The sequence below is a fragment of the Pteropus medius genome, unplaced genomic scaffold (genome assembly GCF_902729225.1).
Source record: "Pteropus medius unplaced genomic scaffold, Ma_sr-lr_union100, whole genome shotgun sequence".
NCBI classification, from domain to species: Eukaryota; Metazoa; Chordata; class Mammalia; order Chiroptera; family Pteropodidae; genus Pteropus; species Pteropus medius.
In genome coordinates, this window is record NW_024342467.1 from 13,176,734 (window position 1) to 13,203,855 (window position 27,122).

The 27,122-nt window shown below is 44.1% G+C and overlaps 1 long non-coding RNA gene across 1 annotated transcript in view; it reads right to left on the bottom strand.

Annotated features, from left to right (window-relative positions):
* Positions 1-7,045: 7,045 nt before the first annotated feature.
* The window catches only part of LOC120602363 (uncharacterized), a 95,543-nt gene continuing 75,466 nt past the window's right edge, over positions 7,046-27,122 (bottom strand). Inside the window, exon 4 of the long non-coding RNA XR_005652721.1 lies at positions 7,046-12,533. This is a non-coding gene — a long non-coding RNA (uncharacterized LOC120602363). The remainder of the gene's footprint in view (positions 12,534-27,122) is intronic.

The window sequence follows — 27,122 nt, forward strand, 5'->3', positions numbered from 1 at the left end:
TGGCACAAATAATTCTTCACCTTGCTCCCTAAAATGTCACCAAAGCAAGACTTTCTATTCGAGGGAGCTTATCATAACTGCAAAAGCTACCCAGATCACATTTTCTGGAAGGAGTTGAAAGGGTTAGCAAATTTGGGAATACCACCAAATAAGTTGCCAAAATCATCTTTTTGTAATGGTCTGTTTTGAATTATATAGCCTAAAAGAATGTGAACTGATGAGGGTTTAAGCCAAGGAAGCAAATTAAGTTTTGGAGCTATCTGCCATGGGACAGACCTGGTTTCGCATCTCATATTATGTGACTCTGAAGAAGTTAATGAATCCCATCCCTCAGTTCCCTCGTCTGTAAAATGGGAATGATGTTCCATACTCTTTTTGACAACCACATTCATCCCCGCCCCTTTCAATGCTCTTTCCTATATCCCAGGACGGGTTGCCTGGCAACTCCACATAGCAGACTCCACTTCCTTTGTGGTTCTTGATAAGAAATACATTCTGATAATGATATGTATGGCCTTGTGCAGGATTTGGAAGTTCACGCTTTAGCAGATGTGAAGTTTCGCAGTCATTTCTAAGTTTTCTCTCTGTAGTTATGAGCCTGGAGCTGTTGGACGGCTATGACCGGCTGTGACCACAGGCAGCAACTGCCTGCTGTGTCCCCGATCTGGGTGGTGGCAGCAACTTCTTTTGCAACATCAGCCTTTTCAACTTTTTAAAAGAAGCATCTAATTCCTTCTGTCAAATTCTTTCCTACTTGATATACCTAAAGTGGTTTCTGTTTTTCTCACTGAATCCAGAGCGTTAAGTTTCATGCCCAAAGAATGCCTTTTGCAGAAATGGTCCTTGAATTAATCACTCCAGTGTCCATCCTTTGGCATGTGTATAACTGTTTATTCCATGTCCTATAAACCTGAAGACCTCCGGGTGCCCCACAGCAATGTGGGAAAGTTAGCAAATTTGTTCATTATCCTGTTGGCACTTTAATTAAAATCATTTATTTGGTTAATGTGACCTTTTCTAACACCTTAATTACAGAATCATATCATATAAAAATATAGGCTGAGCTAAGTTTCTTAGTAAGAAAAGTACAATTTATAAATTTCAAACATATATTTAGAAACCAAATAAAATTTTCATTGACCAAGAGCCACGAACAGCCATTCCTGAAGACAGAACATTTTTCTTTAAATGATTATTGTGCTCGACGGAAACATAAGTACTTTACATGTTTGTTTACTGTTCTCCCATCTAATTTGATATGTTGTACTTAAAGTAATATAAATCTACAAATAATCTCTATACTGTGTTCATTAAAGACAAAAGAAAGTTGGACAATTTGTTATAAACACAGTAATTCTTTGCCAATTCTACTGAAATGCAGTGGGCTAGAAGATGGCCTTCTTCATGCCACATCCCCCCTTCCCAACCCCAGCACTTTACCATGGCACATATTTGAAAATACTCCATACACTATTAATGCAGCACTTCCACCTAACCCAGATCTTCCTGAAGGCGGGTTCGTCCCTTTTGGGAAACTCTTGGTATGGTCTTCCACATGCTAAAAATATTCCTAAGGAGGTCATGCTCCATAGATTTGCAGAAAGAACCACCAGCTGGGCCTCCAGCATTGCTTCCTTTTAGTGCCTGAGTTTTTCAAAGCCACGCCCAGTCCCCACTTGCCTCAAAAGTCTAATTAATCTTATCTCATAACTAATGAAACCGATTACATGGCACTTTGTAAATATCCAAGGTACTCCCAAAAGGTAAACAGCAGTAGTGGTCAAGATCAAAGCCTCAGGTATGGGGCGCTGCTATTATGGTTTGAGGGTCATGTCTACCTGGGAAGAACAATAAACACAGCCCAGCTTTGATCTGTCACTCCTAACACAGAACCTTCGGTGGTTCCCCACTGCCTTCAAAAGCCCACACTTCTTGGTCGACTTGCCTTCTACGCTCCTACCATCTGGTCCCAACCTACCCTCCCAGCCTCACCTCCTACTACTCTCTGCTCCTATGAACAAATTCTCCAAGTGCCCCGCACACAGCTCATCACCGGCCTTGTGGCCTCAAAACGCTCTCTCTTCTCCTTCCTTTGCCACTCGTCATCCGATGTGTCTGCATCACCCAGCTTGGGTTCCATTTCTTTCTTGAACCATGGAGTAATGATTCCCCCCCACCTCTGTACAGTTAAAGCAAGTTAGAGGATGCTTCTTGCACACTCGCCAAGCATTTCATGTGTATCATCTCACTTAATTCTCAAAACAACTCTAGAAGTAGGAAGATTTTCTCCATCTTCTGGATGAGGAAACTGAGGCAAGTGCTACGTTATTTTCAGACTGTATGACTGAACTCTCAGTATTTATAGCTCAGACTTCCAAAGAAAATCTGGCTGATTTTCTCGTAAAACCTGAAGTAAATCTGTAAGATTTCTTGAACAAAGTAGTCAGTACTTTCAAACTTCAATATAATAATCTCAAAATGGCAACAGTGTATGTGATATAAAATATTTTATAGTCAATAAGCACATGAAAAGATCCTCGACGTCACTAATCATTAGGGAAATGCAAATCAAAATCACTTCACACTCATTAAGATGGCTATTATATTAAAACGTACACACACATAGAAAATAAGAAGCGTTGGTGAGAATGTGAAGAAATTGAAACCCTTTTGTATTGCTGGTGGGAACGTAAAATGGTGCAGCTGCTATGGAAAACAGCACGGCAGTTCCCCCTAAAAATAAACATAGAATTACCATACGATTCGGCAATTCCACTTCTAGGTATGTACCCCCCAAAAATTGAAAGCGAAGATATCTGTACACCTATGTTCATAGCAACATTATTCACAAGAGCCAAAAGGTAGAAACAACCCAACTGTCCATCAACAGAAAAATAAACAAAATATGGTATATACATGGAATGAAAGATTATTCAGCCTTAAAAAGGAATAAAATTCTTACATGTGCTACAACACGGTTGAACAGTAAGGACATCATGCTAAGTGAACTAAGCCAGTCACAAAAGGACAAACACTGTGATTCTACTTACATGAGATACCTAGAATAGTCAAATTCACAGACACAGAAAGGAGAATGATGGTTGCCAGGAACCGGGGGAAGAGAAAATGGAGAGTTACTGCCTAGTGGGCACAGAGTTTCAGTCTGGAGTGATGAAAAGTTCTAGAGATGGATAATGGTGATGGTTGCATAATAATGTGAATGTACTTCAAGTGTACAGTGAACTGTACACTTCGAAATGGTTAAAATGATAAATTTTATGTTATATTTTACCACAATAGAAAAATACTTTATGAAAATGCTTTCACATCATGCATTTGGTTCCCGGACGCCCTGTAGGGAAGCAGAGGAGATATTAGGCTACAGAAAGTATGGCTCAGAGGGGCCACTGACTTGCTCTGTTTGTGCTCAGAATTGTAATTTCGTCACAATGCAGAAGTCGGATTCAGTGGGTCTGGATGGGGCCTGAGACTCTGCATTTCTAACTTGTCTCCAGGAAACATTGGGAGTCTACAGACCATAGTCCTGGGTCAGGACCAGGAAGTAGCTGGACTGAGACTCAAAACCTTATTCTTTAGACTCATGATGGAGGATTCTTTGCACTCTCTCTGGGAGTCCCTTAGAAATCACTCCACCCTCACAAGGAGCAAAAGAAGAAAAAGACCACTGAGATGGCAGCCCCGCATTACCTCGATGGCCTGAGTCACTCAGATCCTTCCAGATGCTCTGGGCACACAGGGAAAACCTAAGTCACACACTCCTCTGATCTGGGACACACTGTTTTGTTTTGTTTTTTTAAAAAAAAACATTACTCGTATGTTATTGAAGGCTAACATACAAAGTAATATAAAGTAATGCTATAATAGAATTTGACTGCAAACTGGTTGAGCTACTTAAAGTTTTCCTTAACAAGATTATTCGTCAGGTAGATTTCATCCAGGGAAGAAGTTCAAATCCCCAGATGTACATTAAAAATACCTAGTATAATTTTAAAAAATATTGATATCTACACTTATATATGGGATATAAACCTAAAAGCAACAAATGAACAGGACGAACAGAGACACATGGACATGGACTATAGACTAGTGGTTACCAGAGAGTAGGGGGTGGTAGAGGAGGGGGGTGGAGTGGAAGACAGTTAAAGGGGGTCAAATATAGGGGGAGAAGGGGAGAATGAAGTGGGTAAAGGAGATCAAATATATGGTAGCTGAACTTCGGGTGGTAAACACACAATAGAATATACAGATGTCAAGTTATAATGTACATCTGAAAATTATATAATTGTATTAACCAATGTTACCCAATAAACTTAATTAAAAAAAATATCGATGTCTAGGGCCCACCCCCAGAGAGACTAATTCAGTTGGTCTGCTGGGTTGTTGTTGTCAGTTTATTTTTTAAAATCCTCCAGATGATTCTAACACCAGTCAAGGCTAAGAATTCACCTAAAATGAAATAGCAACCCACATTCAAGGTATTTAATAAATTCTATTAGTCTCCATTCTTGGTTGAGATTACCAGGCATTAGAAGAAAAGTCTGGTATATTTTATTTGTTAATTGCAAATGCAAATGAGCTATTTCAGACATTTTATTGGGTCTAAATTTACTTTAGGAGCAAACTTTATGCAAAATAATGCAAGACTGTATATCCTTAGCAACACAAAAGTTAATTTTAAACTCCCAACTGGACCCATCACTCTATTTAAAATTATGGTTGGGCTTACTGACTTAATTCAAATTAATAGCTATTTTACTTCCCCTGCTGAAATAAAACTTTCCACAGTAGCCATATTGACGGTACTCTTCTTGCTGATTATCATCATTCATACTCAGCCATAATTTGGATATTGCCAACAAACATTGCCAGCCAAGGACACTCCAGGATAATGTATATAAATTGTGCCTTATTGATCACAGAACATCTGCTAGCACTTAAGTATGGTGACATATAAACACGAACACAAGTTTGCAAGTTTGCATTTCAGATATTCATAAAATTACAATTTATAATAAAATGAACAGTTATGCTTTTTTTTTATCACCTTCATAAAGATGAAGTGATATAAGCAGCAGTTTTAATTACAAAAAACATTAAAAGAATGTAAAATCCTAAAGTTTTTGTTAATGATTTATGGAAGAAAAACATTATTTTTCTTTTACACTTGATACCATTTAATTGGATTTTGCCACTTTATGCGAAAAAATAAATTTGCCAAATCATAATTACTGAAATCAGAAATTATAATGTAATGAAATAGTGTTTTCATAGGATATATATCTTTTCTTATATTTAAGATTTCAGGAATCCACGGTAACATTAGTGCAATTAATTCCTTGGGACACGTTTCCCAAAGATAGACTGGCATAGGCAAAGCAGAGAGTGGTTATTAAATAAAACACATGGCCACAGTCTCAACCCCTGTCATGAATGACTGCTGTTACAACTCTATTAAGAGTGAAAAGCTGCTGTTTTTCCCACAGAAAACAAGATAAACCTGGAAAATAGTGCACAGGTGTTGACCTGCCCTACTGGCACTCAAAGTCTAGTAACAAGCCAGGTGAGCTCATCAGAAGGCACCTTTCCTGACTCAGGGAAGTGAAGAAGGCGTTTCCGGGAGAAATCCAATGCGTTTCCGGGAGAAATCCGGCAACGATTCCCTCCCAGGCACGTGTGGGGAAACTTCCCGTCACGTCCTTCGCTCCGTTCCCGTGGTAAGCTGACAATCATGGCGGGCGTGTGATGGTCCAGGCCACGCCCGGAGGTCTAGAAGAATATATGCCCTGTGTGTTATATAACAAAAGTAATATTTTGAAAATATTAATGGTGTGGTTTTTTTAATTCCACTCCCATAGGCACATTCCCTGCAGACATTCTGTACAGAGCTCCAGGAAAGAGGGAGAGGAAACGCCATCCAGGAGGGACAAGCGTACAGCCGGACGGGGATGGGTGTGCCAGACGGGATGAGGAAGTCAGAGAAAGTCTTCTGGCTCAGAAAGAGAGTTGACGGAGCAGAGTAGTGTTGGGAGGTGGTGCGGGGAGGAACAGTCATGGGTCCCGCTCCCTTCCCCGACTCTGGGCAGAAATCCTCACGCGGGGTGGAACTAGGCTTTAGATAGATTTGAGGTAACCTGGAAGGCTTTATAACTCCGTTCTCCATGGAGAACTCCAGGAAGCGACCCCATTACTGAGTATCCCCAAGCCAATATAGGGTAGGCACTGCAGAGTAAAAATGGCAGCCCAGCAGAGGCCCCAGAAAGGTCCTGAGTCAGCGTTCCTGCACCTCCCGTGGTTCCTGTGCAGTGCAGGGGAGTGGAGGCAACAGACCCGCCACAGCTGAGGTGCTCAGGGGTGAGGCAGCTCCACCAGAGAGGTCAATTAGAGGTCACAGTTGAAATTCAGTGAGGTCTGCCAAGACATCGAAAGCCAAGGTAAAGAGCTTGGGAGAGCAGCCGATCTGGCTGACTGATGATGGGGAGAGAAACACCGCTAGCTCTGCGGCCGCAGAACGCAGCAAGGGACACCACGTCGTGAGATGGCGTACACTTTGCACCACGACAGGGTTCCTCAGCCTCAGCACTATCAACATTTGGGCCGGATAATTCTTCATGGAGGCAGGCTGTGCTGTGCATCATAGGATATTTAAACAGCATCCCTGGCTTCTATATGCCAGTAGCTCCCTGACTTCATCTGTGATAATCAAAAATGTCTGCAGACATTTCCAAATGTCCCCAGGAAGACAAAACCACTGCAGGTTAAGCGCCAGTACACTAGACTATCTGGGAACGGAGGGTGGGGGCGGGGACGCTGAAACACTGAGCATCCATCCCAGAGAATGCTATTTTACACTGAGCCCTGAAGCCTGAAAAAACTGAGACACCATCACTGGCGAGTTTCGGGACCCAGCCCCTCCACCCCACTCACCCATTCCTGGACTATCCAGCAGAGTAGAAGCCCAAGAACAACAGAAAATAAAGGAAAACAGAAAATACAATTCCAGGAAGTATGGGTTATCGCTCCATTTTATAGATGAGGAAACTGAGTCTCTAAGAGGCTGAGCAACCTGCCCAAGGGCACACACCCAGTTAGTGACAAAGCCAGCGCTCGAACCCCATTGAGGATGCCTCCAAAGCCATGTTCATCCTGATAAGCCAGACTATGACTGTCTTTTGCACACAGTGTTCCATTACAACTTAACCTGTATTTTAATGTCATCGCCAGCAGATGTGAGCTCCTGTGGGGAAAGGAATGATATGGGCCTGGTTCTATAGCAAGCATTTAGTTTGTGCTCCATAAATATTTGTTGAATGAATGAAAGAAGGAAACCCTCTCCTCCACCTTTGGGCTAAGTAGGGCTATTTCCCAAGGCTGGGCTGCACCTGGGAAAACAAGAATGGAGATAAAGCCTCAGCAAAAGTTGACAATTGCAGGACCAATGTTCTTTCTCAGAAGGTCCTTGAAAGAGGCAAGAAAATGTACGGCTGGCTTTCAATCAACAGAGCTCATGTGTATGCCAAGAGATAAGCTCCACAGGCTCACAGGGAAGGGAGAGATGGAACTGGGAGGAGCCAGGCTGGGGATGATGGAGCCTGAGCAGGGATTTGGGTTTGATTTAGAAGGGCTGACAGGATGAATGCGGAAGAAAAGTATAGGGTTGAATTGGTACAAGAAGTAAGAACAAAGAAGAAAAGGTGAGAATGAGCAAACCAAGGAGAGCCCAGGCCAAGGAGGAGGGCTAAGACTGAGAAATAAGAGATGGGGAACTTGAAGGTCAGGTAAATACAGTCGAGGTTTTACAGCAGATTCCTGACTAGCGAAAGCAATGACCATTAACACTGATTGGGAAGTTACCACATGCAGGCACTTCTCTGAGGCTCTACAGAGATCATCTCATTCAAGGGAGGCCGATTTCCCAGCTAAGGAAACCTGTAGGAGGAGCTCAGCAGATCCTGAGATTTTAAGCAAGGTGCTCAAGTCACATAATTTATAAGTGATAGGGACAGGATGCGAATCCAAGCTGTGGGGGCCAAGACCCCACACATACTCTTAGCCACCAGACTACTCCACCTGCTAGTATGTGATATGATGAAGACAATACTAGCGTACCACTAAAGAGGAGATGAAGACATCAGGGTCTCTCTCTCATGCCCTCAACCTGAGTAATAGTCTCATTCGGCAGGGATGGGATTTAGCCAGTAGTGGGAAGAAAGATTCAATATGATATATGGTAGCAAAAGCTAGGGCTTAAAAGCTGTTTGCAAGAAGATAACCTCCGGTGTGTGTAAGATGTTATTACTTCACAGAGAATTATGTATTAGTCTTCTTTGTTCCTCAGTTATCTGCATTTATTTTGTATGTTCATCTTAGATGTAACACCACTAAGGGACAGGGACGTGTTCGTATTATTCCATTCCTTACTGCAACCTCAGTGAGCACCTTGATGATAGCGTTGTGTGACCACTGAATGGAGCCAGCAATGAAATGCAGTCAGCATTGTGGCTGCTGAGAACAATGAGTGGTTTGTGGGAAGGAGGTGTGAGAGGGGGGTTATTTGGGTGTTCATTCTATTCATTCATGTAATCATTCACTCAACAAATATTCATTGAGCACTTACTATGTGCCAGGCATTGTTCTAGGGGGTTGGGATACTTTGTGAATAAAACAAAGATCCCTGCCCTCACAGAGCTAGTATCACCAGGGGAAAGACGGACAGTAACCATCATAAATAAATAAATTATATAGTGGGTTAGAAGGTAATAAGTGTCTTGGGGCGGTGGGGGAGGAGTTAAGGAAGGTAACAGAGATCAGGAAGGGAGCAGGGGAGGCGTGGCTTCATTTGTAGTATTAAATAGGATCATCAGAGAACATTTGAGCAAAGACATAAGAATGGGAGAGAGCGAGCCGGCTGGATATGGGGCGAGGAGCGGGTCTGGGCTGCTTGAGGCCCAGCAAGGAGGCCAGTGCGGCTGGAGTGGAGGGAGCTTGGAGCCCAGGGTGCAGTAGGAGACAGGTCAGAGCACGGAAGGTTGGAAGGGGGGCACATGACTAAGAGCTTTGCAGCCCTTTACTCTAAGTGAGATGGGGAGCCCTGACAGATCAAACGCATAGGAGGGACGTGATCTTCCTTAAACATAAGAACAACCCATAGCAGGCGAGGGGAAGCTATTGCAGTAATCCAGGGGAGGGACGGTGGTGGCGAAAGCCAGAACGATCATTTTCCCCCAGCGCAGGGCCCAATGTCACTCCTAAAATGATTAACGGGGTCAGAGTCGACCAAAGCAAATTCTCCACGATGAGTCAGCACGGGGAAAACCAACGCACGGGGGAAGACGTGTGACACATCGTCATGTACTGTGCAAAACGAAGACTTAGACAGTCAGAGCCACCTGGTTATGAAAAAGAGTCCCCCGCCACCCACACCGCATGGCAGGCAAACGAAGCACACACACCTGCAGTGCTGAAACTTCAGTCCCTTCACCTGCCGAAGCCTGCGGAAACAATGGGCTTCGTCTTTTCACTGCCTTAGAATCTTCCCATTGGGTGGGGTGGTGCCCAGTCACTCCCCAAGCAATTTCTACCTCACGTGAAGTGCCTTGGTTCCCGGTGAACTGTCTTAATCTGGGAAGATTCACTTTGTTCTAACAGGTCGCTCTAACTATCTAAGGTATAGTTTCCACTAAATCACATGGGAAGTATTTTGCATTTGTATTGTATTTTTTTTTGCCATAGAAGTCACAGCAAATGCTTCTTTGCATTTTTCTTGTTTCCTGAAGCAACTTCCTCTGGTAGAGTTTTAGTTACAAAAGCATGTTATTCATTTTAAAAGTAGATTTGATTCTTTTTGTAAAACTGGGCTATCTTTGTATTCAAATATTGACTGATATGAAGGGCATCACTTGATCATGGGAACCTATGTCCATAGTCTTAAAAGAAAGATCCACTTGGTTCTTGCTTACACAGATCACCAACAACCTACGAAGCTGAGACTTTATGATGTTTTTGTATCTAACGAGTCTTCATTCTTAGATTATTCAGAATTTATTCCATTTGGCTGCTCCTCTGGTATTGAAGAGCCTATAGCCCTTCTTCCTCTTGGTTTTAGAGGAAAAGGAGGGATAATCCTGGCTTTTCAGTGCTTTTATCATCTCTGCCCTGGTTATTTACTCAGCTTCCTACTCAGGTGAAGCCAGCTGTTGGGTGGGAGTGTGGCTTCGAGAGTTTAGGAACTCGTTCCTCCCGTGCCAACCTGGTGCTGCACCACCGTCTCCAAGCATCTCATCTTATCAGTGAAGACTCCAGGGAGCATCCTGCGACTCCCTGGAAGGGCCGAGCAATAGTCCCTTTTCTAGGGAGGAAGTTCAGGAGACTGGTGAGGTCTCATGTGACACAAAAGCAATTCTGTCATTTGACAAAGATTCATTAAGCCTCTACAACATGCCTGGACCCTTCCTTCAAGACTCTACTATCTCTGAAACACTGCAGCAGACCAGGCTTTCCCACTGTGCAGAACATGAAAAGGCTCTCTCTGCAAGTGGAGCTTCAGGGCCCCCTTGGACATGTAGACCCATTCCCACAGTGCTGCCTGCATACCAGCAATATCCAGCATGGGAAACACAGTGGGGGATGGGGCATTACGCTGCATTTTATAAATGATGCAATGAATAGGAAACTCACTTTCACAGCCGTGGTTCAGAACTCGAGGTCTGGAGTCAGTCGGGTTGGATTCAAGTCACAGCCTTGCCACGCACTAACTGTGTGATCTGGGGCAGGTGACCCCAACTCCTTGAACCTTGCTCTCCTCATCTGTAAGACTGGGTTAGTAAAAGTGCTGACTTTACAAGTTTGTCGGGAGGAGTCATGAATCCTCACACTTAGTTCAAGGCCTGGTATATAAGAGATACTCAAGTAATGCTCATTATTAAACTGGTGATTGATTCCATTTTACTACGTGAGAGTTGGCAGCCAAGAAATCAAGAGAAGGCTGAGACCTGGGAGGTCAGCAATAAAGGAATCAGGGAAGGTCATCGTGAGAAAAGATGTGTCACTGGAGACCAAGGCTAAGATCATCCACGCCCTCGTATTCCCAATTACTATGCATGGATGCAAAAGCTGGACGGTGAAGAAAGCCGATAGGAAAAAAAACTGATTCATTTAAATTACAGTGTGGAAGGAGAACTCTACGGATACCCTGGACCACCAGAAATATGAACGAGTGGGTCCTGAGCAAATTATGAAAAACATCACCGGAGGCAAAAAACGACAAAACTGAAGGTGTCCTAGTTCAGGCACATCATGAGAAGTCAGGGTTCTTTGAAAAAGATAATAATGCTGGGACAAATAGAAGGCAGCAGGAAAAGAGGAAGATGAAATAGAAGATGTTTTGACTCCGTAAAAGCAGCCATGGGCATGAGTCTACAGGAGCTGAGTGGGGCTGCTGAGGATGGGACACTGGGGACGTCACTCATTCACAGGGTCGCCAGGAGTCGGAGTCGACCCAACAGCATGTAACACACAGTGAGCAACACCTGTGGCTGCCTGATGGTTGGTGTGGGCAGAACATGAGGCTGAAGACATGAAATAGGCAAGATCCTCCAGTGACCGGATCTGTTCTCCCTATCCCCAACGATGCCCGCCCCAGTGGCAAGTAAGGCACAAATGTCTGAACAGAGAGCACAGCCCACATACAGAAGGGTTAGAATGTTGTTGTTGCTGCTGTTTTTGTTTTGAATTGAACTTGTGTCGTAAGGCAGGACCCTCCTGTGTTCTCCGAGCCCCACGCCCTAGCAGCTTCCACATTCCCTTTCCTGCCCTGCTCTGAAGACTTGGAAGTCTGGTAAACCCCTTGCTTCACTGAATATCGAGACATGCCCATTTACTGGTGGGGAACCTCTAAGGTCAGATTATAACATGATCGGTCGTCTTTAAAAGTCCTACCACTTGGCCACAAATGAAGACGCGCTCGCCTACCTTCTTCTTGGCTCAGAGTGAAGGCTTTGGTTTGGGTGACATTTGGACTGTGAAGGTAATGCTACAAAAAAGGGCAGGGAAGCCTCTCTTTCCTATCGAGAAGGCATTTTCTTCATGGTGTGCAGCGGACTTCAAATCCTGTGGGTGATTTTTCTCCAGACATGGATAAAAGGCCATTCTTTTTGTTCAGTCTCCTGTAGACTCTGGTTGATGTCTTGCCAATGTAGCAGGATGCTTCCCCGCTCCGGATGGGCAGGAAGCCAAGAAATGCAGTTTTGTGTTTGTCCAGGCACAGATAGTTGAGGAAAAGCCCTAAAGCAAATGTACAGTTTATATCTCTGCAGTGCCTCTTGCAAATAGAGTCTCTTATTTCTTAGCAACAGGACAAGCCCGAGGCAAAACTCGGTTCGACACAAGAACGGGCTTTTCAAAATCTATAGAAGCTACTATGCATCAGGTTCATTCAGAGAGTGATGTCGTCGATCCTCACTGTGCAAGGGTGTTCTCTCGGGTTGTCCCATACGTCCCCTCTCCTGCTTGTGGCCCTGGGAAAGCAAAGTGATTTTTCACATCAGTTTATGCTAAACCTAATCTGGAGGGCAAATCTGTTGCTAACAATAACACAACAGAAATGTCTCTTGATTACTCCTGAAGTCAAATTGAAAGAACATTTGCATTATCAGAGGTCTCTCCTGGGCCAGCCCACACACAACAGAATACATCTTCTCGTTCATAAAATAAGACCTTGGTGAGTGAACCAGAGTTAAGGGCTTCGCTTGTTAACTCAGATTGCAGTTAGTGATTGTTTTTTCTTCAAGCCACTAAGCTTGAATTGGATAAAGAGTATGACTCATGAAATAGGTTTTTATTTAAAGGATTTAGGGTTTGATTTTAAATGCATGCTTATGGGTATGGGAACGCTGTGAGAGAGAGAGAAAAAAAAATCCCTGTACAATCACGAGTAAATATTCAGATTCGAAATCTAGAATGCATTCCAGCTGTAGGATTCTTGTTGTTGTTGGCTGGCTTTGTCTTGGGGGTGGGGGAAGTGGTGCAGTCTATCCAAACGAGCCCCTGGAACTACACTTCCCACAGGATTTGTTTTTTTTAACATAACAACAAATGCTCGTACATTTAGACGTGAGAGTTAAACACTGCGTCTTCATTCTGTTTAGCCAGGCGGCAGTTTAACCCTGCCTTTCTTCAACTCCGGTCTTCTAACCTTACCAGTGGTGAGATTTGAAGCGAAACCCTTCATTTTTTTGGCTGGACACCTCAAAACTGACATCCAGTTCAGGAACATTCGAGGGTTTCTCCTGACAAATGCATCAATACTTTCCATCCCCTTCTCTGCCCCCCGGGACCCACAGGTTTGGTTGGTTTACACCAGTTAGTCTGATGGAGAAACGGGAAAATCAGTTAGGAGTCAATTTAGAGTGTCAAGTTTGGATGAAGACACCAGGCGGGAGCTATGTTTGATGCCACCTTAGTGGAATGGATGGTGTCTGGGTGGAAATTTCAGAGCTGCCAGCCTCTGCAGACATCCTGGATCCGACAGCACTCCTGCTGAATGCCACCCTCTGACTGCCCACAACCTTGACCCAAAGGTAGTGAGGACAAGCCAAAGTGAGAAAGACCCAGGATATTGCAACAAGGTTTTCTGGCTATGTCCCCTCCCATTCCCCGATTCGTGACCTTGGCTTCAAGCCCTCATTTGAGTGCAGGTGAATGAACCATCCCTCACAAAATTCCCTCCAACTCTAAAATTTCATTCAAGCTTGATCCTCTTTTATAGACTCACAGGGCCTCAGAGGCCATGCGGGATAAATGATATGATAACTGTGCCCCAGGGTTCTTAGAACAGGAACCCTGGGAAGGAGGCGTGGAGTCTGAAGGGTGCAATTGCCCAGAACACAGAAATGTGATGATTCTTCAACTATAAACTTTTAAATTGGGCAGGTGACTGTCTAGAGAGGTGCTTGCTGTGCTGACAAAGGGAGAGAGTATAGAGAGTGTATAGTGCAGTGCCAAGCATTCCACGGGCTCACAATGACAGACGCTTGAAATGATGAATAAGTGAATGAAACTCTCAGGCAAGCAACTTAGCCCAGCGCCCCCCAGTTAGCAAGGGGCAGAGCCAGACTGTGACCCTACATGCTCTGACTTCAAGTCTAGTGACCCTTCCACTGATCATCCCATCTACTGATATGTCTCCAAAGCGGGTTACCTGGTAGTTCATTGTGGTTAGTTCAAAGCGGAAGTTCTGCTTAGACATTCATTACAAATTATCCAATTCATGGTAAGGAATTTAATCTCAATGTTGGATTCACTCAGGTGGTTGGCAAGAATTTATTACATCCAAATTGTGCACAATTTCTTGTACCTTCCTCCTATAATAGGCCTCACATTCATACCTTCACTTATTCCCATTAAGCATTTATTAAGCACTTGCTTTTGAGTACAGCATCATGCTCTAAGGATATTAAACCTTGCATCAGTGTTCACTAAAAAATCATAAGGCAGGGTTCATAGGCAGCCAGGGAGATGACACAGGCAGGCATTCACTCGAGTTAAGGAGCACTGCAAACATTATGTACCAGGCCAAAGAGAATTCTACAAATCAGTACCACACTATGGAACACCAAGAAGAAGGAGCTCTGTTGGGACTAAGAGATGGGCTACAATTATATCTTGGAAGACTTTACTGGAGGGAAGAAGGACGTTATAAGACAGGGAGAAGCCGACATTAAAAATAAAATTCTCTGCTCACCAAAATGATGCCGATACTTGGAGTTGTCAAGCATTATCGATATCTTCTTACATGGTGGTTCTCAACCTATGGCCACCTGCATCAGAATCACCGGGTTAGGGATGGGGTGGTAGCGTTGTAACAAAAATATAGTTTTGGTCTTTGTCCCTGGTTCTTGGGACAGAGCTTCTAAAATTCCTGGAATTTCCTGAGTAATAGGAGCATCTTTCCTATCCATAACAAACCCCTTTTGAATCATACCTGAATTTTATGCCAGCAAGGGGACTCTCGGTGTGCCCCAAATTTCAAAGAAAAGGCTGTCCCCACCAGAAAGACTAGCCATGTGACCAGCTCCACCCCTGATCCCTGGGGAGGGGACGGGGGCTGGAGATTGAGTCCAATCACAAGTGGCCAAAGCTTTAATCAATCATGCCTCCTAATGCAGGCTGGATAACAACTCTTGAATGACAAGGTTTGGGGAGCTTCCAGGTATGTAACCATATTCATGGCTGGGAGGGTGGCACCCTTGGAGCGGGCTTGAAAGCTCTGTGCCCCTCCCCACCTTCGCTTCTCCCATAGGGCTCTTCTGTGTGGCTGTTCCCGAGTTGCAGCCTTTATAATAAAGCAGTAATTGTAAGTATAGGGCTTTCCTGAGTTCAGTGAGTCATTTTGGTGAATTCTCAAAACCAGGGCGGGAGTTGGAGACGATGAGGTGGAAACCCTTGAATTTGCAGCCAAGTTGGACAGAAGTGTGGTACCCAGGGGACCCCGGACTGCAACGGGCATTCGAAGCGAGGGCCATCTTGTGGGGCTGAGCCCTTGAACCTGTGGAGTCTCGCACTAACTCCAGGTAGTTAGGAGGATCGGTGTGAGAGAACTCGTGTCGAAAAACAGCATAGGGGTATTTATGAAAACCCCAACTCCTAGGTCCATAGTGTAAACTGCTGAATCAGACTGTAGGTGGGCTGGGAAGCTCCCCAGGCGATTCAGAGGCACACCAGCCTTTAAGAACCAATATCACGGCTTCTGCTTTGGCGACCTCCACACCAAACCTAGAGTTCATCTTGCCAAAGGCACGAGCCTCCAGAACCGGCTTGCCAACTGTGCTGCCTAACTGGAATGAGGCGCTTCTGGAGTTTGGGCCACTGCAAGAATCACCTCGGTCAGTCTAGCTCACATGGCCCCCTTCTGCATGACTCCTTAGGGGGGATTCTGTGAAACCAGCAGGGAGAGGAGTGAGCCCTCAATTTAGCCCCATCCCAAATCTTCTTTGGGTGAGGAAGACCCTTGCCAGCTGTGAAACTGCAGAACTTCTGTGTCTTTAAAGAGAGGGATTGTGTCTGGAGCCTTAAAGTGCCCGTCCCTCCCTGGAGGCATGGCCACAGGTGCATCTGCTGTGCGGGAGCCCCTGAGCACAGAACCCCCATCTCCGCATGGCAGGAGATGGTTTCTTCAGGCCCAAGAGCCTCTCCGGGCCCAGAGAGCAGAGACACAAACAGATCCCTGTCCTCTGTCGACATCATCTACCTGGGTGCATGTTCTTAAGATAGTGAAAAATGAAAATAAAATCAAAATACACGATAAAAATCACCTGCAATCCCAATGTAAGACAGTGACCACAGTGGGTACTGTATTTATTTCCTTTCAGTCTTTCTGTACACATCGTAAAAACATGGCCCAAGTCTGCATTCATGTTCATGGTTAGTTTCCAGGGCAGTCAATAGAAAAACACAGTTTCTCCTTCAGCTTTCCTCACACAAGAACATGCTGTGTTTGGTATCCAACAGCTTTTGTTCCTTCTGCTGTGGAAAACTCACTCTCCAAGGAAGGCTTTTTAAGTTATTATTTGCCTCTTAATCTTTTATTACCAAAGTAATACCAAAGTATTCATTTTTTAAAGTCCAAACAATATGAAAATGTATAAAGTCGCTGCTCATTCTGTGTTTGATGTGTGTGGTTCCAGACTCTTTCCTTTTCATATAAAAACATACATGACCTATACCTACATTGCTTTTAATCTCCAAAAATGGAATCATAATGTGGATTCTGTCCAATGACTTGGTTTTTTTAACCTACCAATATATTGTGGATACCATAGATGTTTTCAGTGAGAAAAAGAGAAAGCAGAAATAAAAACTGGGCTAGAGAGTGAAAACAGCTTCTTTAATCTGGATGCCAGGAAGAAAGTATGTACTGGGTTTGCTATGCTAATTGAAACCACAACCCAAGACTATTATATACTTTGTCCTAAGTATAGGATTGAGAAATGTAACTATGTGGGTTGCCATTTCTTAAAGCACCCAGAACAAATAATAAATGTATGGAAAAGAGGCCTAAGAAAAGGTTTACCTAAGTCTTAATCACATACCGTGCTTCAATATGGCATCAGCCTGAAATGCTACCTTATTTAGTTTAACAGACTGCACTACTAGAAAATAGTAAACTGCCAAAGATAACTTTTCCTTTAAAAAATACAAAAGCAAATATACAAATACAAAAATACAATTCTACAAATATTAAGTGTCTATGTGCCAGGCACTGTGACAGGAGATGGGATATATCATTGGATAACAGCCAAAGACCGACACCCACACTCCTCAAGGTCAGGGGAGCGCAGTGGGCTTGAGACGGGGAGCTGACCGCAGGCATAATCAATAGGTTAAATATCTACTGTGTTAAAAGCTAATATGTACTATGGGGGGAGGAGCAGCTTCCCAGGTTTTGGAAGTTGGCGCTCCATGGAGAAGATAACCTTATGAGGAGATAATGTTCATGCCGAACCCTGAAGAAGGTAAGGGAGTGGGTCAAGCACTCCCAGGGGAGAGGAGGCTGCCTGGGTGTTTGTTACGGGTCAAACCGTGTCCTTCCCGCCCCCTCCAAGAAAAGATATGTTGAAGTCCCAACCTCCAGCACCAATGAACATGACCTATGTGGAAATAGGCTATCAGGATGGGCTCTCGTCCAATGGCAGATGGCCTTATAAGAAGAGGGAAATCTGGACACAGACATTCGGGGAGAACATCATGTGGAGACAGAGACACAGACACAGAGGGAAGATGGCCATGCGAAGATGGAGGCAGAGACTGGGCGGCGCTGCCACCACCCAAGACCATCTAAGCCACCGGAGGTGAAAGCGGCAGCAGGCTTTCCCAACAGGCTTTGGAAGCAGCGTGGCCCGACCGCCACCTCGATCTCAGTCCTCTGGCTCCAGGAATGTGAGAGAACACATTTCTGTTGTTCTAAGCCTCCCAGTTTGGGATAAGCAGCGACAGGCAATGAATCCAGTGTTCGGGGCACAAAAGGAGTCAGTGTGACCAGGAAGACAGTGAGGCCAAGAGCACAGGAGACAAGTGGAGGACCACTCAGGACCCAGCCAGCCAAGGGAAGGATCTGGATTTTATTCTAGAGAAATGGGATTACGGGCAAAGGAGTGGCAAGATCTGCCTTGCGTTTTCAAAGATCTCTCGGTATGGCCACTGGGTGGAGAGTAGACCAGGGAGTCAGAACGAGGCCAGTTAGAAGGGCTGTGCAGTGATCCTGGAAAAAGAGAGTCTGTGGTCACAGCGAAAGGGACAAGAAGTGGCCGAGTTCCCCGTGTATCTCGAAGGCAGCATTTCCTGATGAGTTGAATGTGGGCTATGAGAGGAAAAAACGGTTAAGGATGACTGGTGTTAGCTGAGGGTGACAGACAAAGGCGAGCAGCCCATTTTAGCAGAATTGGCACTTTATCACTTAGGCAGCACAGAAAAACCAAACCAAACCAAAGCAACAGACAAAAACAGACTACAGACACCGAAGAGTAAATGGCCACTGCTTACACTGCCTGAGTGAAGCTTAGAGCAACTTTACCCTAACCCTAGGACCCCTGATTGGGCATGAGGAGGTTATTGTATAAATAATTCCAATTGATTGAGAAATCATGGGAAAAAAAAAAACTTTTTTTGGTACTTCTCATTTTCTCTGGGAAACAAAAGTGCAACTCCATGGCTGTCCATGTAAATACACGTTGTGGCGGCCCCCATGGAAGAAATAATGTATTTTTAATTGAGATATCCACTTATACTACATATTGGAGGTGATAGTTCAACTAGGTCTGAAAGTATGAGAAGTTTTGAACTGGCAAATAACGGGGGAGGAATAAGTCAGGCGGTGGGAACACCCTGAGCAAAAGCAACGAAGCTTGAGAATAAATCGTTTCAGAGATAATCAGAGGTCTGAACAGAAAATAAGTGAAAGGAACTAGTGGGAGAAGAAGCAGGAGAAGCACCAGGCACAGCAGGCGACTGCCCGCCTGCCCACGGCCCTCCTCAGCTAGTCTGCGGGCTGACCTGCCGCCAATCAGGTGCTTCATCTCATAGTCTTAAATTAAGAGATGGTGGCAGTGACCCTTGAATCAAAATGTAATACAGAGTCAGAGGTGGAGCAGCCATGACAAGCCAGGAGTGGGTAGGGAGAAAGACAATGGAAGAATGAAAAACAAGAATGGGTATGAAAGAAACCAAGGTGACCCACACGAAGACGTAAAGGAGAAGTTGTCTGACAATTTCTCAATGCCTGGGAGGCCGAGGTCTACTTCCTACAACTAGGTTTGATGAGATTGTCCTATATTTTTATAACAAATCCATGCTCACCCAAGATCATTTGAATGGGCTTCTTCTTCTTGTCACCAAATAATTCTTAAGACAAAAATCATGAGGATGGAGGGTTGAGGAGAGAGGCATTGAATGCTGTGCCTCCGGGTGAAGAATTCATTTTCGTGAAATTCTCCCCATATCTCTTCGCAGTAGAAATCAAAGTGCTTCTTCCCATCCATCCTTCTCCCCACGTTCTCTCCATATCTGTTCCTTGCACCGTCTCTCACAATAAGTGCTAAAGTTTGAGAAACTATGTCTGTAAGCTGAGCAGCTCATCTATTGGGCCTCAGAATTAATCAGACAATTTTCTGCCATGAAAGTCGCACGATCGGCCCCTGTGGGCATTGACAACTCACATATATTAATGTTGGCCACAATCCTACTACATCACTTCACCCCTTTCATAGCATACGCCCTCACCTTTAATGCCCCGAATCATATCCCTTCCCAGTTTCTCTCCTTCTCTTCAGATCAATGCCTTCTACCTTTGCATGGTTTAGCCTATTATCCAAAGTACCCACTTTAGATTTATACTTGTGAACTTGACACCCATCGACTATTGTAATAAAAATCATTTGGAAGCAAAAATGTACAAGCAATGAGAAGATTCAGGCTGCATTTTTATCTCAGTCCACATCCTAATACTTATATTCTAGTTTTAAATTAAGCCTCTCCATGTTTTTTGTTTTTTGTTTTTGTTTTTGTTTTTTGCTATAACATGCTCACTGAAGCAAATCAATCAACACAAAAGTGGTTAGTAGAAAAATAAATAGATTTCTTTCCAGCTCTGCTCCCACTAAAACCACAAGAGAAAACCAGGGTTAAAGTCTGGTGTGTATCCTTCCAACTGTTCACTAGGCTCACACAAACATATATTCACATGTATGGGATCTGCTCCTTTAAGAAATGATAGAAATACATCATACGAAGTACTCTGCAAACTTGTTTTTTCTCGTAACAGCATCATGAACATCTTCCCAGGCGATATAAGTAGCTCAAACTCATTTTCTTAATAGCTGCATAACATTCCATTGCATGGATGAATCATAATTTAACCATCTGTTCTCTATTAATAGACAAGGATACTTTGTTTTCAGATTTTTGCTATTTTTCACACATCTATCCTTATTTGCTGGGACATTTTATTTCTGTAGAATAGATTCATAGTAATATGCTTCCTAAACAAAAACATGTTGCCATTAAAGATTTATGACCACTACAAAGTAAATTACTCATTTTTATCTTCTAGAAATAACCTCGTTACATCACTAAGTCTCATTCTATATTGTGGAAATGGGTAGCTGGGAGCATCTCACTTTTGAAAAAGAGAAAATTACTCTCTCAGGCTTTTGCCTTTTCTGCTGAGTGTTCACTGCTGCTCTGTGCTCTGCACTGTGGCTGGATCCACGTCACGGTAATGGGTACTTTAAAAGAAGGAGTAGGTGTCCTTCCTTCTGGAAATTCTCTCTCTGTTGGGGATTGAAGCTGAGCTCCTTTGTAGCATCACTGGATTTAAATGAGAGAAGCCAGAAAGGAATTTCCCTATAATTTTCCCCACATCCCTCAACCTAACAGGCCTTTTTTTCCTAAACACGGGCCAAATGCAAAAGAGAGTTCTTTAAAAGTGTTCCTATTTCTGCCAAGGAAAACCAGGAGATGGTTTCTTTTCAAGGCCACCTAGCTCCTGGCATTTGCTAAGTCTCTATCTACCTTTAGCTATAAGGAATGGGCCAGTTTAGACAAAAACAGTGTAATTCCATCAGATAAAACCCAGCCTGGGGCTAGACTCTTCCAGGCCCAATCTAGGATGAGCCTCCCAACTGGTCAGACTCTTGCACATGCTGACCGGGTCAGACTACAGCTAAATGGGAGCTGCAGGATTTTGCAAACCACGCTGAACTTTAAAAAAATGCAAAACCCTCTCCTAACCCCAAACCTAGCTAGGGAACTGCTGAAACTAATTATGGGACATCACCTGCAGTGCTGCATGACACAGGCACAGTCTCCGGAGCTATGTGCTCATCTTTTCTAGACGGACCAAAAATAAGACCAGGACATTCTATCATTGTGAAGTTTTTGAGGAAATATATATTAAGGTGACGAGAAATGAAGACCACAAAGTGGTTATGATGAAAACGTCCTTCCTTCTCATCTCTCAGCCATTCCCCTTCCAGGCACTGGGGTTGCATCTTTGATGTTTGGTCCCCTGACCGACTCTGCTGCTGAGAGCAATTGCCATCAGTGCACGCTGATGGCTGTGGATACTGCACATGCACGCACCACCCCTGCAGGTGCATCTCCCAGAGATCTGTAGCTGATGCTGAGAACTAGATTGCAAGCTTTTACACCAGATATACTTGGGGCGATCATCTGTGGTCCTGAAAATGCCTGAGGAAGGATGCAAAGCCCCTGGAGAAAAACCTAAGTAAAGAGGGTCGAGAGGAGAACAAGGCTGAATGGCAGAGGTGAGACGATATGATACTGAAGACATGATCCAGACGGTACTGAAGACACAACTCTCCCCTGACTCGCTTCCCCTCCAGGATCTGGATCCTCTGGAAAGCCCACCCTCTCACCTCTAGAGGACACGGGGGGCCTCCCCTCCAATGCACCCATAGCCCTTGACACACTGTTCACCCGAAGAAAAGGATTGTGCCTTTTCTTGCTCACCCCTGTACTCCAGCACCTGCATGCAGTACCTGGAGCGGGGGAGGTACATAGTGAGCAGGGTACCAGAGAGGAAAATGGAGGAGGTGATGCCAAAGGCCACAAGAGGAGGCGAGCAAAGTTCTCAAATCTAGGAATGTAACACTGATGAAATACTTATAAATCTTGCTTTGTGTGTGTGTCAGTAGGCGAAGCGAAGCAATAATGTAAGACACATGTCTTAGTATAGGGTGTCAGAAAACATCTAAAAGAGTTTGGGTTTGTCTGTTTTTACTACTGTCATCCCCAAAGGATCAGAAATTTTGAACTGACACAGTAAGTGCTTTCTTGCTTCCCTTCCTTATCTCATCCTTTCTTCTTCTTTCCTTCTTTTGTTTCCTTCCTAGCTTCCAAACATTTCTTGAGACCCTACTATGTGCCAAGCATAATGAGAAGTACCAATGATACAGTGATGGAGAATACAGCCCCTGACCTAGAGAAAGTCGCAGTCTAGTTTGTATTAGTGAGGATAGGCTACCTCATACTAAAGTAAAAAAAATACACCCTGAAATCTCAGTGGCTTAGCTCAACAGATTCATTTGTCATTCCTACAAAGTCCTGTGCAGGCCAATAAGGCTCTCATCCATCCAGTGATACAGGGATTCAGGCTTCGTCCACGTTGGAACACTAGCATCTCACACATGGCTTCTGGAGCCTCGAGAAGAGAAGAACAAGCATGGAGGAGGCACACTGGTTTTTCAATTCTCAGGCTCAGAAGTGATGCATTAGTCCAACGCACAAGTCATACTGGCCTAAAGGAGTCACAAGGCCCCAACCTAACTGAAAGGGGGGCTGAAGAATGTGGGGAGCACATGGGTATTTACTGAGCATTTAATGTCAGTGTCACACTAGCGAAACACACAAAGAAGAAAACTATTTGTACATGACATACAGAGGTAGTGATCAAGCTGTGTACCGGCCACTTAGAAAGCACAAAGGGCATTAACCTCAAGATGGGACGAAGCCGGCGAAGGCTTTCCTAAGGAGAAAACACTTCTCCTTCCCTTCAGTCTGTTTTCAGATCAATAGGGTCAGTCGTTTAAAGCATAGTTGTGCACTATGCAGACCTAAAATACAAAGTACACACTATTTCGTTTTAGAAATACATACCGAAATATTTACAAAGGACATGATATAATATCCGGATTTTTTCTTTTTTTTTTTCAAAATTACCGAGGGATTGGGTCAGTGGGGGAAGAGCTGAAACAAAATAGGCAGTTTATTAAAAAACTGGTGAAGCTGAGTGATGAGTACATCAAGTTCCTTCTTCTAGTCTTTCTCCTTTTATTTATGCTTCAAATTTTCCATAGTAATTTGTTTAATTACATAGCCATTGGGTAGATTACACGTATCGAGTGCCTTGTTACAAACCACACTGATGTCACCTAGAGTTTTAATTTAAACAAGCTACTGCTCTCGCCCCGACTCCCACACTGATCTCAGACCTCAGCGTCTCAGCCCTCTTTGCTGACTTGCTCTTCCCATCTGCAGCCACTTCCATGTACACGGCTTGTGACGATTTTTCAGCCAGGGGAACTTAACTCACTAACCCCTCCCATCATACGACGGCTTCTGCCGAGTGGCACTCTCCATTGTTTATGTTGATACAAACTACTTGAACAAAAGCAGCTCTAAAACGTCTGTACCAGCCCTACGTTTCAAGAGCAGGCAACTTCCTGTTTCGGAAAGTAAAGAAGAATCCCCAGACTCAACGGACTCCATGTCTTCTCCCACTTAGACAAAAACCTGATTCATCGTTATGCCCCTGACTGACACCCAGCTCTGCACAAAGCCGGCCACAGACTGCGAGCTCAAAAAGTTCTTGTTGAGGGGCTGCCTCTGGTCCCCTCAATACTCCACTTTCTCCAGGACACTCCAGAGCAGAAGGGAGCGCACAGGGACTTGCCTCTTGCTGTAACCACACTCGTCAGCTCACACTCCTCTAGACACGGAGTCCCCACGTACAGTCGGCCGCCCATTTTCCTGTGTCCCTGCGTGGCCAAAATGTCACTCGGAGACACTTCCCAGGTGGTGCCACATTGTCTCCAGCTTTTTACTGCACAAAAGGACTTCTCTCCTTTCACAGGTCATTATTTTAACATCTTACTCTTTCAGAAACCTTTCGTTTTAAAAACAGTCAATAGCCAGCTTACTGCTCCTACTGAAGCCCTGCCATTCACTGTTAATGTGTTCAGATCCCAGGGACTCGCTGGGAAGAGCGGAGGCTGAGCAATCTCCTGCATCTATGACAAAGTTCTCTGCTCTGCATTTTCAGAGGCATTTCATATCTAGAAATACAACTGGAATCAGCCCAGTGCATTAAAGAAAGAATTTAGTCCTCATTTGTAACTTTCATCCCCCTCCTACCAGCCCATAAAAACTCGGACCATCTTGCTCCGATTCACTGAATTTTATAAATGAATGGGAATAAATATTTTGTTTCTAAGTTTTAGTGGGAATGAGAAAAGAGTCGAATTATTCTTAATATATCTTCAGGAAAAAAAAATTTAACCTTGGGAGAAAATGTACTTTTCTGAGATTTTGAGAGGTTTACATTTTTCTTTTTAACTGGTCTGTATTTTATTCCCATAGAGATCATGCATTATTTTGTAATTTTTAAAACATAGTTGCCATTTTTATTTTTTTAATTAATTTATTTTTATTGAGGTAACATTGGTTGATAACATTACATAAATTTCAGGTACACATCATTATCATTCAAAATCTACACTCTCTAATGCACCCTCACTTTCTTTTAAACCAAGTTTTCTCAATCTTAGTACTATCAACATTTTGGACTTAATGATTCTTGGTTGGGTGTGGGGAGCAGGGGGACATGTCTGGTGCATCGTGGGATGTTTAGCAGCACCCCTGGCCTTTACTCGCTAGATGCCAGTAGGAGCCACACAGCTGTGACAATTAAAAATGTCTCCAGACACTGCCACATGCCCCTTTGTGAGAGAGGGAGGCAAAATCCCTTATTTAAAAATCCACTGTTTTGGACAAGTAATAACGGATGTTGGAGAGGATGTGGAGAAAAAGGAACCCTTACACACTGCTGGTGGGACTGCAAATTGGTACAGCCACTATGGAAAACAGTATGGAGGTTCCTCAAAAAACTAAGAATTGATCTCCCATGTGATCCAGCAATCCCTCTACTGGGTATTTACCCCCAAAGACTTGGAAACCCATATCCAAATGTGCACACTGATGTTCATAGCAGCGTTATTCACAGTGGCCAGGACATGGAAGCAACTGAAGCGTCCTACGACAGATGACTGGATAAAGACACTGTGGTACCTATATACAATGGAATATTACTCAGCCATAAGAAGAGATGAAATACTGCCATTTGCGACAATATGCATGGACCTCAAGATAATCATGCTAAGCGAAATAAGCCAGACAGAAAAACCACATGATATCACTTATATGTGGAATGGAAACCTAAAAGCACAAACGAACAGGACAAACAAACAGAGACACTTGGACATGGACTATAGACTAGTGGTTACCAGAGGGTAGTGGGGAGGGGAGAAGTAGACGAGGAAAAAAATTAAAATCATTTCTCCAATAAAAATTTTAAAAACATAGAATATGTAAAAAAAATAATAAAAATCCACTGTTTTAAACTGTAAAGATCTGGAGTCTTTGATGGGTTTTGGAAGCCATTTAGAAAACGAGTACTATCTTAGGTAGAAAGAATGTCGTCAGGCCACTAAGATTAAATATGATGAAGACGACAAGGCATTTCTAAACAACGAATGTGGAACTGCATGTGCTCAGATTGCTAGAAGCCCAGCAGGAGGACATCAGGGTCAGTGGAACTGCCCAGCTGGGACAACAGCAGAATAGGCTGAGAGCACAGCCAGCCCCGGAAATGTCCCTACCGGTGTCGCAAAAGTATCATAAGGGGTGGAACCAGACTCCTGTGCTGGTTCCATTGGATGCCATTGCTTCCTAGATAAGGAGCAGCTGGGAGAGAGAAGGAGCAGCTGGGAGAGAGAAGGAGAAGCTGGGAGCGAGAAGGGGAAGCGGGTCGCCGCGAGGGGAGGAGTTTAAGCGGCAAAGTCATAAACCCGTCATCATCGGAATTCATGGGGAGTGGAGCGCTCTGCTCTTAACCTGAGGTGCACTGGAAACCCCTTTTCATTCAGCATCAACCTTTCTCACGCTCCTCAGCCTGTTCTCCAGCTTCTAAAGGCAGCACAGCTATTGACTCAGAACCTTCAGATTACAAAAGCCTGTCACAATTTTCAGTGTCCGGGAACCATGAGTATGTACGGCAAGGACGAGTTAGCAAGAGGAACTCATCTTCAGACTCTCACCCCAGCGATGAGAGAGACAGAGTTTCTGCAGGCACCTGGAGAGATTTGCCAGGAAAGGAATGGTGAGAAATACTTAGAGTGTTTGAAGGTCAGAGAGGGCAGTGGGTGCCCCTGAGGTGGAGAAGAGGGTGGAATTTTAGGAAGAGCAGACACCAGCCTTACCCTTGCAGCACCCTTGGCTGAGGCACCTCCGCAGAAGTGTGCACCTGGTTACCTGGCACCCTTAAGGCAGCACCTGGAATCCTGCACTGTGGCTTGGAGCCTCAGCAAAGGCTTCTGTACCCCAAAAGCCAGAAACAGTAGAGTGTCTTGACTTAAACAAGCATAGCCATGGTGAGCAGCATGGACTAAAGATCCCCAAATTTGGGGGAAACCTGGGAAGGGGCTTAGGAAAAACTGTGAAAGAATGAAGTAGGAGGAAAAAATGGTTACTGGGCGTTGTGTCTTTCACAACTCTGTAGGTATAGAAAATGGGTAGTGTTATGGGTTGAATTGCATCCTCTCAAAAGATATGTTGAAGTCCTAACCCCCAGTCCCTCAGAATGTAACCTGACTTGGAAATCAGGTCAATTAATTAAGATGAGATCATACTGGAGTCAGTGGGGCCTTAATCCAATGTGACTCGTGTCCTTATAAGAAGAGACACAGAGATACAGATACACAAAGAGAGAATGGCATGTGATGATGGAGGCAGAGATTGAAATGTTACAGCTGCCA